Source organism: Atractosteus spatula, chromosome 8 (genome assembly GCF_055471065.1).
Source record: "Atractosteus spatula isolate fAtrSpa1 chromosome 8, fAtrSpa1.hap1, whole genome shotgun sequence".
NCBI classification, from domain to species: domain Eukaryota; kingdom Metazoa; phylum Chordata; class Actinopteri; order Semionotiformes; family Lepisosteidae; genus Atractosteus; species Atractosteus spatula.
The window spans coordinates 31937411-31950520 of NC_142713.1; the positions used below are offsets into that span (position 1 = coordinate 31937411).

Below are 13110 nucleotides of genomic sequence, written 5' to 3' on the forward strand. Positions count from 1 at the left end.
ACAGCAAAATATTGCCTTTGTTTGAAGGAAAGCTTGAGGGTGGTTCTGCGTTGTTTTCTATGTTGTGTAGCACAGCTTCAATGACACATCTGTTAGAGATGTTCAATGTTAGTTGTGTGTTGTATTGTGAGGCGTCTCCTACTGATTTAAGACGGTGAAGAAATACTGTATATATTCCTCAGATAACGTTAGACATTTAACCCTGATGACATACTCTGTTCACAAATGTGAACAACAGGGTTCCAGACAATGGGAATTTCTACAGAACATTCCATAACCAGTGTTGTTTACATCAGAGTGTTTTTTTCCATTCTCTTTTTTTAAGTGGGTCTATCTAGTATTTGCCATTTCACTATTTTCCATTATAATCAGAGTCCAGAATTGAACAGGATTGTTTAACCTTTGGCTTCAGAATGACATTTTAACAGTGTACTGAATTGCTGTGCTCTGTCAATATTCTACTCTTTCACTCAGGTGATAAGAAAGCGACTCCCTAAAGATTGCATTAAAAAGTAAATGATTGAAAGGCGCTAAAGAACAGGAAAGCCCAGCCTCTTTATTATTGCAATAACTGTGCAGCATGCTGTTAAGAAATGATTGGTTGCCTGTGTTATCAGAAGTTTCTGACTAAGTTCTTTCAACATTCTTGACAAAAGTCAAGCTGAGATTTTATTTAGCCCAATGCCTGGTTACAGAATCAGTGTGTTGGGTAGTGAGACTGCGTAGGCTTAGCTGAAACTGGTTTAAATTCCTGTAAATTTGTGATATATTTTTTGTGAGTTAAACAGCTAATAAATGTTTAGAATAGAAGTCTTCATGGGCACATATTGATTTTTATCCTGATGGGTAAGTAACCAATTTATTTTTTTTATCATTAGAATGTTTGTTGTGTCTTATCAAAGGTTTAAAGTCTACAAGTCCAACAGAACTCTATTGTAGTCTTAAGAGGAGTAATTAACTAAGTGAACAAACTTGAGTATTTTTAGAAGTGCATTTCCATGGTAAGGGATCACTTGAGAAAAGTGTATTGACAAAGCGCTGTGCTCAGTGGCATTCCTTCTTTACTGTAATCAGTGATCCCTTACCTGCATGTTGTTTACTACTCAGTGGACATTGTTTCTCGCTGGTCTGCACTGCTGAGGCATTGCACTTCTGACTTGTTCCTGTGCCTAGCTTGTGAATATGCTACATGTCCAGTCTCTGGGCGTGCCGGCTCTTGTTCTGCAGTGACCGTGACAGGGACAGGGGCAAAAATAAACTCAACCACGCTGAGTCAAGCAAAAAATCTTGTAGCACCTATAGCTGATACACATTTTTATTTATGGTGGTGTTGAACATTTGAAGAAGAGTGTGAATTTTTCTATAGAGATGCTGCATCCTCGATGGTAAAGCCTGTTGAGTACTACAAAGCAGTAATTGAGGGGAGAGGGGAAGACAAGTTCCTCTTGAAAGCGTAGCAAAACAGAGAAAAATGCAAGAGAATATACGGCAAAATTTGTCATCTAAAGAGCTGTGTATATGTGTTTGAACAACTCTGAAACAACTCTGTAAAGAAGAAGAATGTGAATGTGTGGTTACATATTAGAACCCATCAGGTACAAATTTCACGTTCTGTCACTAATAGTAGATTCTAGATCCAAGCCCTCAGTGGTAGCATACGTAGATCTAAGAAGGAGGCAGGAATTCAGCCAAATGGGAAAAGAAAATACATTCAGTATGTGTTTTATTGTGGCATTCACAAACACTTGAATGTTCAGTGCCTGAACTTTACATTAGAGCATAGACTGGAATGAATCTTGCTCCATCTGTTCTGCACAATATGTTTCATACCAGCTTCTGTTTATTTTGTATGACTCATTAGTCACAAATGATTGCATACATTGGATTGACATGCTGCAACATTATTACACAGTAGAAGTCTTAACAGGCCAAAGATGTGCATGACTTTGAATAGCATTTTACTATATACTGCTGCTACTGTATATGTTTTGCACTGAGAGGAGGAAAGAACACTTTCTATTATTTTCTGTATTCCAACTATTATGTTTAAATGTTATTTTGTTGTAAGTATTTGTTCATAACCTTTGATATCAAAGAAATTCTTCAAAGAATGTTTTAAGAAGGAACTAGAAAAGAAAAGGACAAGTACATGTTCTCTTTCATATATGTAGACATTACTTGTGTCATTAACAAGCAGTATGCTATCAAAAAGTCAAGAAGATTTTATTTAGAAATTTAAATTTTATTTAAATTTATTTTCAGACAAATTGATTTTTAAAGAAACCTTAGAATTTACAGATACTTATTGAGTGTCACATAATATATGCACCTAGCTTAGCATTATCAGGTCGACTTAATAATACATGCAAAGTTGAAAAAAATAAGCACTGAATTTCTGATTTTTGATTTAACCTCTGATGAAAGAAATTGCTTTTTATCCAGATCTTAAAACTGGGAAAAGAATTTGTATTGAATCTATTAGGTGCCTACTTAGAATAATATGTACTTTGCAGTTTAGGTAATACTGGACATCTGATGTTTAAAATAAAGAGGTGGATTTACTGTATGTTGTGTTGCTTGATTTATTCTTTTGAATTAAGATCTGATCTTAATCTGATCTGATGAAAGAGACCTTATGAATGTGGTCCTTAATGGATACAGGATCAAGTCATTTTCATTTAACCCACCCTCATTGTTACAGAAATACTTTGATTACTTGCTTATTGGACCCACTTAAACATTTCTTCTAAGGTAATATTTACAACTGTGGTACCTATAAATCCCATGACTCTCAGGAACCATTCTTTTCTAGAGCAGTAATTCTTCGCTTTACCTTCAACTCCTGATGTTTGACTTGTTCATCAGCAATTTCTGCAAAAATGAATGGTCTTGCATGTTGTTGCCAAGACCTATTCTCTTTTTAACCTGGAGAACTTCATCGTTATATACTGCTGAGATGTAACCAGACAATGTTGTTTTATGATGAAAGAGAATCACCCCGAGTAATTTAATCATCTAAGAACATTGATGACAATGCTACAGTTCTATCTCTATATTAAACATACTAATTTTTCTTTGTTTCACACAATTAAGCAAACCAAGCATTTACTGGAAATGAAAATGGCTTACTAATGAAAACTTACACAAATGCTGTAATTGTGTCTTAGGGCGAAAGGTTATCAGAAATAGCATATTAGTGTACAGTGCAAATAGTACTAACTCTGTAGGAAACTGAAGTGGTTCACAGTTTCCAGTTAGGATATATTCCAAAACAGAGGAGTGGGTCCCATAGTGTAAAGTGCGCAGTTCATAATTTTATAACATTTACCTGTAAGAAACAAGGCACATTAACTTTCAGTCAACTAAAAAAGACTTGTTGCACTAAGTAAGCGGAGATCACATGCACTAGGCCTCTGGCACTAAGAGATAGATGTATTTATAGTGAGTTTTATTAAACATATGGATAGCATCTGATAAAGTGGATAGAGATTTAAAACACCATGCAGCTCTCTGCCTAAACACGTAACACAATCTACTTTTTTTATTTTGGAGGCCTCTGACCTCTTCATAAAAGAGTAGTTAAGGGTTCTGTGCTATAAAGCACTCAGAGGTTCTGTTCAATAATTGAAATAGTTTAGTACATTGTTACAATAGATGGTTAATTTACTACAGTCATTCAATAGGTGTCACTTATTATTTTTGTTTTCTTAGTATATTTTGGTATCTGTCATGATCCTAAGAGGTCCTCAAACTTGTGAATATACTATATGTAACTCACACTTATGTACTGTTTTTGTACCTAAAGCTATTTATTTGTTGTACATTAATACTTTTACACAGTATGTGTTGAAAATGTCTTCAAATCCCTTTTACCATAGTAACTCTTACTGTACTTTTTTCCCTTGGAATGTAAAATCCCAGTGGTTTTATGTTTTAGAGTCTGAAGTTCAGTTCTCAAGCTGGTGTCTTGTGTAGGATATTGCATAATGGAGACATGACCATCTCTGCTGGAGTTTGAAGCAGCAAATAAACAGATCACTGTACTCTTTGTGCATTCTGACCAGAGGCTTGGAGTGAATCTTTGCTTGTTTTGGTACTCAGAAAGCCTACTGTTATGTCTTACAATGTGTCGTAAGAGGAATCAGCATTTTTATGAACCAGCACAGATAACTAAGTTAATGTACTTTATTGGTTCTACTGTTTCATGGACATGGACACCTGAAACATGAAGGCAGAAGGCTACAGCAATTGAAGAAAAAATGCATGGGTTTATTTTCTAATTTGAAGTTGATATGAGACATCAATATCATAGTTCATGGATTGAAGGAAAAGGCAGCACCGGGCACCTGTGTGGAGTAGTCATTAGGGTTCTGGTCTTGTAACTGTAAATTTGTGTGTTCAAATCCAAGCCACTGGGACTTTATCCTCAAGCCAAGTATTTCACCCAAGTTTTTCCAATAAAATACCCTGCAGTACAAATGGGTACAAATGCAAGTCACTTTGGATTAAAGTGTCAATCTCGTAAATTAGTAGGTAATAATACCTCCTCTCACTAAAATGTTGTGCACTTTAATTTGTAAAAATGTTTATTCATAACTGCATCTAATTGAACAGAGGGTAGCATGGCACCATGATGGTTGGGGCTGCTGCCTCCCTGTTCTCCTTTCCCGAGTTGCTAAGTGGAGTTTGGATCTTGGCTCCAGTTTTCTCCAGGTACTCCCATTGCCAGCTTCTTCCTAGATGGGTTTGGATTAACACTATAAAGTATGTTTGAGTGTATGGGTGTAGTCTTTCAGTATACCTTATAACGATATACCCTATACCCATGTACTGCTGGGATATGCCTAGATTTCCACACATTTAGCATGAGCATTTTTCTGGTACAACACAGAAAATCTCTTGCATTAAAGATTTTTCTCTTCATTTTTAATACAGTTTGGGAAGTAATTTAATAATTCTGGAAAAATTATAGTGCTGTGTTTCTGTTTATCTAAGCTTTTATCTGCTATGTCAGAATTACAGATAACTGCAGGGCTGCTTGAAAAACTGCCTTTCAAATTTCTATCCATTAAAAACTGTTGCTAAGGAGTAGAATTATGCTTCCATGACGATAAAGTACAGCATTTTTCTCCCTGCCATATAGAACTGGAACAAAACAGCTTTGCTTGCAGATTGAGTATTAACATAGCTATGTGGAGGAAACTAATTACATTTAGAATCCATTTAGAATGTTCGCTAATGACATTAGGAATGCATTGTGTTATGTTGTTCTTTTTCAAGCTGAGCCATGGAATATGCTAGGCTATATACTGTATGCTCAAGACTTTCCTCAAGACTGTTTTTTCTGTATTTAACAGCTGTCTCATTATTACAACTGAGTCTGTTTGACTTCAGTGATAGGCCTCATCACATCCTGGACCCGTAGATAAAGGAGTCTGAGATAGACTCTGTTGAAGTTTGGACATACATTCCTCAGTACAGTGGGTGGTCCTGGAGTATTGATCTGGTCCTCAACACCATTGTTTGTGTTATTATTTCTGTTCTGTCTTCTGTTGTTTATAAACAGCTGCGTAATGATGGGTACATGGGTAAGAAATCCAGTCGGATTCAGTCCACATGATTGGAACAATATACAGTACATGTCTTTTGTCACACAGTCATGCAGTATTGCGTTATAGCTGCCTATTTCACTGTCATACAGAGGCTGCATGAGTTGCACCTTGAATGAACCCCGTTCACCTGCAATTAACCTGAAATGGTGGTGACTGAAAAATCACACAACTGAATGTTCTGTCCCTTTTACTCCTCAGAACCTGTTCCTTGTCATTTGCATTTAAACGAGCTACTTAAGTGGCAGAAATAAATAGGTTATTGTGGGAGCTGAATAAGCAAACGTTTAAAATGGAGTTGTTATACAATGTACAGCTGACGGTTAACTATACTTGTAGAAAGAGCAGGACACATGTTCTTTTGACTTTGATCAAGATCTGCCTTTAAAGTTAAATTAAGTCTTTCTAAAGTACTGTTTATTATTTAAACTGTAAATGTTCTTGAGCAAGAATGCTTCTCTTCAAAGTCAGAATCTTCTTTTCTGGTATCTTTTACTTATTGGTTTTCAAATGTATTATGGGGAAATGTTTTTTTTTAATCAAAGCTAAAATTTACATTAGAAAATGACTTACCTTGGTGTATGTTTATTCTACATATAGTGTACATTTCTCAGCATTTACCGTCTATAAACAGCAAAAACAGCTAAAACGGTCCAAAACAGTTCTCCATAATAAAATGATACTTTGTGTTTCAGCTTTTGTGAGGTATGCATTTTGAGATATACTGTATAGAGAGGAGACAGATTTGAACACAATATTTGGTAGTGGTAGGTGATTATAGTATGTAGGGTACAGTAGGGAAATGTTGCCTAGTGCCTATGTATTTTTCTAGCACATAATCTTTTTCTGCTGGTGTGTAAAATGTAGTGCTGTAATTTACTTATGAAGTTTGTTGTTTGTATTCATTTTTCATCTTTAATTGCAAGTTTAGAAATCCATAGTTGCACCTGATCAGTTTTAATTTAGAAAATATTATGTGTGCTCTGGTTACTACATCTGTGAATGCTTGAATTTGAGTCACAATCAGGTGAAAAATATGTAAGACGGGAATAAATAAATGTTGTAGGTAACATAACGTCAATACTTCCAGAATAAAATGCATATAGTTGCATATTTAGTAATGCATGACTGAGCTCTGGTAAGACTCCGTTTGTAATTGTAAGTGTAGTCTTGTGTAGATTTCTATAAGCACTAACACCTAATAAACACCATATCTCCTTTGAAGTAGGCTTGATAAATTATATTCTAAAGGATTATGCTCATATAATCACTAAGCTATAGGGTTTTAGTCAATCATAACCATTCCTGCTAATTCGGGAGTGTTTCGGAGCATGCTTAAATCTCTAAACTATCAAATGTTTTGTGAGCTACAGTATGTAGTTAAGATGCCATTGTTTGTGACAGATGCTTAGATATTGAGATTTGAAGTCTCTTTCCTTAATTTGAGCCATATTCAATAAGTATACTTGCATAAATACATAATATACATAAAGTATACATAAAATATGAAAAAATAATGCAACAGGACATTCACAGTTCAGGGAGTCCTCCCCAGCATGAAGAAGCTTAACCCACAGTTAATACATACAGTATTTAATTCCAATTGGAAAATCAGCCTTTCCCTGTTGATGTTCTAAAGTACAGTAACAGCCATCCCTTCCAGCGTATTTGTGATTTTCTTTTTCTACAAGGTGGTACTTTAGAAAGAAATTCCCCGAGGTCCCCACAGTCTTGATAACGTCCTTTTGATATCATGAGACTGAAGGATAACAGCCTTGGTTTACCCATGTGATTGTGTGGTAGCTGTCAGAAGGGGTGGGATCCTGTCAACAGACACTTCGTATAGATAAGCTTTCATTAGATTTCATGTGATGCCTCCCATAGATTAACTACACAAAGCGTGTCTTTTATGTGTGTTTCTTTTCACGCTCTCCCTGTCTTTAAGCACACACAGAAAAACCATGTGCCCTCCTAATGTACAACAGAAAAATAAATTATTATGTGGTGTTTATGTTTTGATACAGTAAGTACATCAGAACACATATACAGTGGTGTGAAAAAGTGTTTGCCCGCTTCCTGATTTCTTATTTTTTTGCATGTTTGTCACACTGAAATGTTTCAGATCATCAAACAAATTGAAATATTAGACAAAGATAACACAAGTAAACACAAAATGCAGTTTTTAAATGAAGGTTTTTATTATTAAGGGAAAACAAATCCAAACCTACATGGCCCTGTGTGAAAAAGTGATTGCCCCCCCTGTTAAAAACATAAATCAACTGTGGTTCATCACATCTTTGGAAAGCTGAGTTCAATTTCTCTAGCCACACCCAGGCCTGATTACTGCCACACCTGTTCTCAATCAAGAAATCACTTAAACAGGACCTGCCTGACAAAGTGAAGTAGACCAAAAGATCCTCAAAAGCTAGACATCATGCTGCGATCCAAAGAAATTCAGGAACGAATGAGAAACAGAGTAATTGAGATTTATCAGTCTGGAAAAGGTTATAAAGCCATTTCTAAAGCTTTGGGACTCCAGCGAACCACAGTGAGAGCCATTATCCACAAATGGCGAAGACATGGAACAGTGGTGAACCTTCTCAGGAGTGGCCGGCCGACCAAAATTACCCCAAGAGCGCAGCGACAACATCCAAGAGGTCAGAAAAAACCCCACAACAACATCCAAAGAACTGCAGGCTTCACTTGCCTCAGTTAAGGTCAGTGTTCATGACTCCACCATAAGAAAGAGACTGGGCAAAAATGGCCTGCATGGCAGAGTTCCAAGACGAAAACCACTGCTGAGCAAAAAGAACATAAAGGCTCGTCTCAGTTTTGCCAGAAAACATCTTGATGATCCCCAAGACTTTTGGGAAAATACTCTGTGGACTGACGAGACAAAAGTTGAACTTTTTTGAAGGTGTGTGTCCCATTACATCTGGCGTAAAAGTAACACAGCATTTCAGAAAAGGAACATCATACCAGCAGTAAAATATGGTGGTGGTAGTGTGATGGTCTGGGGCTGTTTTGCTGCTTCAGGACCTGGAAGACTTGCTGTGGTAAATGGAACCATGAATTCTGCTGTCTACCAAAAAATCCTGAAGGAGAATGTCCGGCCACCTCAAGCTGAAGCGCACTTGGGTTCTGCAGCAGGACAATGATCCAAAACACACCAGCAAGTCCACCTCTGAATGGCTTAAGAAAAACAAAATGAAACAAAATGAAGACTTTGGAGTGGCCTAGTCAAAGTCCTGACCTGAATCCGATTGAGATGTTGTGGCATGACCTTAAAAAAGTGGTTAAGGCTCGAAAAGCCTCCAATGTGGCTGAATTACAACAATTCTGCAAAGATGAGTGGGCCAAAATTCCTCCACAGCGCTGTAAAAGACTCATTGCCAGTTATTGCAAATGCTTGATTGCAGTTGTTGCTGCTAAGGGTGGCCCAACCAGTTATTAGGTTTGGGGGGAAATCAGTTTTTCACACAGGGCCATGTAGGTTTGGATTTTTTTTTTCCCTTAATAATAAAAATCTTCATTTAAAAACTGCATTTTGTGTTTACTTGTGTTATCTTTGTCTAATATTTCAATTTGTTTGATGATCTGAAACATTTCAGTGTGACAAACATGCAAAAAAATAAGAAATCAGGAAGGGGGCAAACACTTTTTCACACCACTGTATACCATATATAGAAACAAGTAATAGGTTTATTCCATGCTGAAAAAAAGAAGAAAGAGAACACAACGTTTCAGCCGTGGAGCCTTCTTCAGGTGTGCTGAAGAAGGCTTCAGTTCAATTCCCAGTCTTGAAATTAAATTATAATTATAATTATATACCATATATATATACTGGGCATTATTGTATTTTGTTTTGCATAATTCACATTTTAATACAGCAAGGTAAAAGATGCCAACAAAAACAACATTTCAGTCACAAAACCTACGGTATTAAAGCATTGTTATAATTTATGAAACATTTGTGTCATAGTTTGGAAATACCATAAATGGTATGGTAATCTTTAACCATGTTAAAGATTATCCTGGGCAGTGTATGTATATCCATTGCCTGTTTGTATTGATCCGTTTTTCAGTTTAGGTATTTGTTATGTCAGCAAAAATCTAGAAATGATCTAGAAATATAGTGATCTGTGAGTAAACTTCATAAATGATCCCAATGAACTTTAAAATAATTTCAATAGTTTATAACTGCATTGTACATTTTATACTTTTAAGAACAGTTATTCAATCAAGTTTGTGGTTCCATGAAGTAAAAACAACAGAAATAAAGTCATTTTTGTTTCTTTGCTATCATTGTTAAGATGCTGTACTGTAAATATATTTTCTTAGGTGATTTTCTGTGAAGTTCTGTGAACTTGCCATACATATACAACAGTGAATCACAGTCTCCATTTCAGGGTGTCTGCACACTAGTGCCCTGGGCCTGAAGCAGAGGTGAAGGGGAGGCCCACCCTATCTGCTCGGTTTATTGAGGTCTACATTAGGTTTGACAGTCAAAATCAAAGCCAGTATTTTAGAAGGCAGTTTTCTTTTAGAATCTTCTCTGAAGTATGCAGAAACCTAAAGATTATTTCACTGATTTCAAACAATATGTAGGCATGAGTTTCCAAGAAATGATTATTAACTAGCACAAATATTTTTAAATCATGGAAAGAAAAGCAAACGTCTAGTCCTAGCAATCCTTCATTTAAGAGTCAAACTTTAATTTTTGTAAAGTTTTGCAAGGCATGGAGCTAAGGATAATCTTTATAACCGTATTGCTTTTCACTAAGATAGTGAACATGTAGTGTTTGAATCAATTAAGGTGCTCTTCTGATGTGCATATCTTCAGAATCGCAGAGTGCTAGCTATTAACAGTGATAAATGTGTGCAAATATTAACACACGCAAAGAAGGAGTAATGTCTTAATTTCGATTCCACCGGTGTGGGCTGGTAAGCTTGAATGGAGTAGGCCAGGGCAGTGGAAATGATTACCAGATACTACAGAAGCAGCCGCTTCTTCGAGTGTTGCTGAGCAGGTGCCGTAAAATCAAAATATTCTTATGAGTCTCACTTTGTAGGCAGTATATTGTAAATAGTGTATGCCTATATATTACAGCATGGGAACTAATTATAGGTATTTCTTTAAACCAATTTAGACCTAAGCAGTTTACTTTACAGTCCATATGTTACCCAGGCTTTGGGTCAATAAAAGGCTTAGAATATGTTACCTCCCACTGTTTATCTAACAAGATTCTTCTGGTAGTTAGTGATACAGAAACGGTTCCCATGGAACAAAAGTATATGTATTGAGCCATCCATTTTCAATAATTGCTTAGTCCTGGGTTTTAAGGGTCCCAGTGAGCCAGAACCTTACCAGCAGATAATGGGAGCAAGGCAGGATACACCCTTAATGTAACACTAGTCTGTTGCAGGATTGCAGGGCACATACTGTATGTGACAATTTAGAGACTCCAATTAATCTAGATAGTATCCCAGCCAAGTATTCCAATCTGGAATTACCACTAGTTTCATTACATTTCTGCTCACAATAACATTTCTGAACTAATAATGAACTAGTAATTACATCGACTGTATGTAGCACTGTTTATCTTAAAGGATCTCTGGAATAGTTTAACTTGAGGGATCTGGTGAGATCAGGCTAGTAGTTGGTAACATAGTTATCTTGTGCAGGGAGAATGAAGAAAAGCAGACAAGCTACAAGCTCCTCTGACCTGCCTACCCAGACAATCATTTGTATTTTAACATACAAGGAACAGGTAAAGGTTCATTCCGTTCTTAAAAGTGAAGAAAAGAAACATAACATTTTGGCTGTAGAGCCTTCTTCAGGTGTCTCACAGCTGAACTTTCAATGTTACTAGCATACAGTGCCTCACATTCGGGTCAGTGTTGATCTGAGGTGCAGCTGATAGCCCTGATCATCTGACCCCAGCCCTACTTACCACAGCTGCATTGTTTCTAGCCACAATCCAGGTCACACTTGCTTACTATCATGATGACCCAGGCTTGATCCGGTGACATCTGCTTCACTGTGTATGTGGAGTGAGCTCCTCAGCTTGCTGGCTGAGGGGCTCAGGAACCACCTGGTATTTCTGTTACACTTATAAATAACATTCCAAAACACTTTGAAAGAAAGGAAACAAGCACACCTGGTTGTCCGCCTTGTAGGTAAGTTATTTTAGCTGACAACAGATTGATAATTATTTGATGTGGGAGTTTTTGAACTTATTTGTCTTTTTCTCAGTCCATTTACTAGCATTCAGGAAAGAGAAGACAATATACATGGGTTGTGAGAGTATGAAACCAGCTACCCTGCCATGATACTGATACCTTTAAGCTGATACCCCGGCTACTTTCAAGAAATGACGGGATGTGATCTTTGGATCTATTTGCTGCTACCCACCCAACAGGCTAGGCGGGCCGAATGGCCTCCTCTCTTTTGTAACCTTTGTTATGTTCTTGCATAATACCTCTTATAACTACATAAAAATAATATTTTGGTGACGCAACAGAAGTTTTTCAGTACTATGCAGTGTTTCTATCACATTTCTGTTCAAATCTGTTAAACGTTTCATTTCTAGTTTCTAATTTATGCTAGTTAACACAAAAGATGATTCCAAAAGAAAACCCAAACAGAAACATAATAACACATGTATTAACAATGTAAGGGTGTTATGTAGATACATTGTTTGTGTACGGTATTAAATTAGTTATGTCTTGACACTTAATAATAATTTCTTACACTTATATAGCACTTTTCTGGACACCCCACTCAAAGTGCTTTACAGGTAATGGTGACTCCCTTCCACCACCACCAGTGTGCATTGGGTTGCCAGTTGGGAGTTGCGGGGTGATATGGATGCTGCACTTGATGCTTGATCTGGCCCAAACTATCCAGCCATGACTTTTCAAGTGGAAGAGCAGTCTTTTAAAAACATACTAAAGAAAGTTTTGGACTTCACTGCTCCAACTTATTTTTTGCTACTGCTCATAGACTTGAAAACTGTTCTTATAGTATTAAAAATAGTTTTGCTCAAGCACAGATCCTGGCTTATTAAGTGAATTGTAAATAGTTACTTAGTCATTTTTTTTTTAGCATTTAGTCACATGACTTTAATCGTCGAATGTTAAAACATTGCAATTCTATCAGCATGTTACATGCTGGGGTGATTTTCACAGATGGTGATCTATCAGTTGTTTGCTGGTGCATGTGCAGGTTCACGGCATGTTGTGTTGTTACATTGGTCCATATTTTATAAAGGTGTTTCCATACATTGATCTTGAAAGAAACTCACACTCAGGAGTTTCCTATGCTTTGTTTTCAGGGCTCTTAATATGGCAAATTCTAGCCAGAGACCCTCCATTTTTGTTGTCTGCAGTTGCCATGGATATGTTAAGTCTTTCAAGCAGGGACTGTGCTACTGGTATACACAACTGCTATTTCAAGATCCCATACAGCCGCTTACACTAATCTAATGCTAATTTAGCC

At 36.7% G+C, this 13110-nt stretch overlaps 1 protein-coding gene across 6 annotated transcripts in view; it reads left to right on the forward strand.

Annotated features, from left to right (window-relative positions):
* Window positions 1-13110, forward strand: part of eps8a (EGFR pathway substrate 8a, signaling adaptor) — a 96537-nt gene that overhangs the window by 13181 nt on the left and 70246 nt on the right. For 2 of the 6 annotated variants that reach the window (XM_088922878.1, XM_088922879.1), the window contains exon 1: window positions 580-846. The exons of 2 other annotated variants lie outside the window; for them this stretch is intronic. The gene's annotated coding sequence lies outside the window, so the exon portion shown is untranslated. Of the gene's footprint in view, window positions 1-579; window positions 847-13110 lie in introns of those variants that run through there. 2 more of the 6 variants (XM_088922874.1, XM_088922877.1) reach the window with 1 other exon arrangement.